The sequence below is a fragment of the Nannospalax galili genome, unplaced genomic scaffold (assembly GCF_000622305.1).
Source record: "Nannospalax galili isolate Female #2095 unplaced genomic scaffold, S.galili_v1.0 scaffold238, whole genome shotgun sequence".
NCBI lineage: Eukaryota > Metazoa > Chordata > Mammalia > Rodentia > Spalacidae > Nannospalax > Nannospalax galili.
This window is the reverse complement of record NW_008341888.1, coordinates 535,968-538,694: the sequence shown is the minus strand read 5'-3', so window position 1 is coordinate 538,694 and position 2,727 is coordinate 535,968. Positions and strand designations below refer to the sequence as shown.

The window sequence follows — 2,727 nt, the reverse complement described above, 5'->3', positions numbered from 1 at the left end:
AAAGGCAACCTAATATATATATATATATTTAACATATTTTAGAATTTATAATTCAGATCATGATTACTTTTCCTGATTTTATTAAGCTGTCTTTTCTTATGTTTCTTAAAGTTTTACTATTATTTTAAATTGTTTTTTGGTAGTTTATAAATTTCCATTTTTTGGGGTTCAATTCTTGGAGAATTATTGTCTTTTCTTGGTGTCATGATTCCTTGCTTTTCTCTGCTGCCTATATCCATTCATTGATATCTGTAAACATGCCAGGCCAGTTACTCCTAAATGTTTCCAAGTGACTTTCTTAGGGTACCACTTTCACATGTAGATGAGAGCCAGGGAGCCAATTGGGTATGGCCCAGTTACTCTTACTTTCAGTGAGCACCGTGATATGTCTCTGCATGCAACTTATTCAACTGTGTTCCACGGCAGCTTTTCCACTGGATGCCTAAGAGGGCTCGGCTGCATGGCCTAGGCACAATGGTCTATTGTTACTTTGTAGGTAGCTTTTGGTTAATTCTATTCTTGTCTTCCACACAAGGGAGAGTTTTAGCTAAGGGTATTCTTTTCGGAATTGGGTCTGATATGACATAGGAAACCACAGCAGTACTGTATTGTATGGTGCAGGTGCTCATAGTAGTTATAGGCCAATAGTCTAAGTTTTTTGGAACTACTGTAGCACCTGGATCTTGAGCTATGTGTTTACTCTCAGAAAAACATCTGAATGTATATAGCCCACAAAACCAATGTCTTTGATTCTGACACGTCCCTAGCAGCTTGGATTAAAGAGGTAAAGATGTAACTGTGGCTGTGACTTTGTGACATAACATAGTACTGCCACATCGCTTGAGAACGTAAAGTGCACATGAAGTCTGGGCCCTACAGGATAATTTCCAGCTGTAATCTAGGTCGCAGCGCCAGTAGTTCACAGTGAGCTAAAGTCCCTGGGGTTGAGACACCACATAGCTGTAACTCAAGACACTGGGATGCTATGGCATAGTAGTAGCCCAGGCTGGTTGAAGTCAGGTACAGTGGAAACAGGGACTTGAGAATGACAGAATGTGTATGTGGATTGGGTGCTAAGAGGCAGGCAATAGCACAGTGATGATGTCATTCTGTAGGGAGGTAGAGAATCTCAACCACTCAACTTCTGGAGGCTAGTCCAATTCTAGTGAAACCAAGTACTGCAAGTATTTGGCACTGAAGGTATCCTGATCCAGCATACACAATGCTTTGTTTCCATGGGAGTTGAAACAATGTATCAGTTCACCTGTGGTAGGTAAATTGTTTGAGACAGTATTCTGCTTCTCAGAGAACTGCTGTTTTAGTCAAGATGACCTTTGATGAATTAAGGCTGGATCCTCAGATCACAAATCATTGCCTCCATTCAGTTGATTTGGTCTGTTGTTTCTTTAAAAATTATAAGAATAATTGTATTTTTATCAACATCTGTTACATATATTAATGGGATTCAGGTCAATAACAAGTGCATGCATAGAGCATGAACTAATTATATCCAGTATCCATTTATCCACTCTGCCCACCCCTGTCACAAATGTCTTGAAATCATTTTTTAAACATGCATGTAGGCAGCCAAAGTGAGGCAAAGGAAATTCACATTCCTTGCTTCCCAAAGACCTTAGATATGCCAAGTTTTCTTCCAAGTTGCTACATTCCCGAGTGGGGCATTAGTTCCTTTGGGGAGGGAATCACTTTGGACTAGAAATCATTATTTTACATTAACTTCCATCTATGAGTCGGAAAATGCAACAATTATCTTTCTGTGTCTGTCTTATTTCATTTAGTATACTGCTCAATTCCATTCATTTTGCTGCAAATAGCAGAATTTCTTTCTTCCTTGTGTGTAAATCATACTCCATCATGTGTGTATGCCATGTTTTCTTTGTGTGTGTATGTGATTCATGTGTATGCTTCCATGTTGCACATCTCTGCATACATTAGGAGGCTGTAGGTCAACATCATGTATATTTCTCTGTTGCTCTCCACCTTACATTTTGAGACAGGGTCTCTCAATAAAACTGGATCTCAACAATTTGACAAAACTAGCTATTCAGCAAGCACCAAGCACCAAGGACCACTGCTTTCTGCCTTCTTTAATTTTTTTTTTATCATGGGTGTTTGGGATCCAATCTCAGGTCTGTGTGTTTGCATCATTGGTACTTTACTGACAGATCCATGTATCCAGTCACCATATTTTTTTATTCACCTGGTTATTATTTGCTAAACTGAGTCTCTATTTTAGCTCTTACAAATACTCCTGCAGTGAACACCTATGTGTAAGTGTGTGTTTGGTAAGTTGATTTCAGTTCTTTTGAATACATGCTCAGAAGTGGGCTAACTATAACATACGTTAGTCTATTTTCAACTTTTTGGGGAACTTCCATGCCTTGTCTCTAATGTTGCACTAATTTACATTTTCACAATAATATATGAGAGTAACTTTAAAAAATTTATTTAATTACCACATACTTAAAAGTAGAATTTCATTACAACAGCATTGACATATTCAATAACAATTTTCCTGAGCTAAGATGCATCTCTTTCAAAATTAGCTGTAAATTTTTAAGTTTACATATGAACTATTAGTTATACAATATTGTACTCAGTATAAACCCTATAAGAATTAAGTTAAATGAGGTTTTAACCTTTAAAAAAGATCTCCATTTCATTAATAAAATACAGTTTCATAAGAAAAATTCATCTCCAATGCAA

The 2,727-nt window shown here is 37.1% G+C and overlaps 1 non-coding gene across 1 annotated transcript; it reads right to left on the bottom strand.

Annotated features, from left to right (window-relative positions):
* Positions 1–1,575: 1,575 nt before the first annotated feature.
* On the bottom strand, positions 1,576–1,714 carry LOC115071165. Its single transcript, XR_003850274.1, has one exon. It is a non-coding gene; the product is annotated as a small nucleolar RNA SNORA67 (small nucleolar RNA).
* Between the last annotated feature and the right edge of the window lie 1,013 nt (positions 1,715–2,727).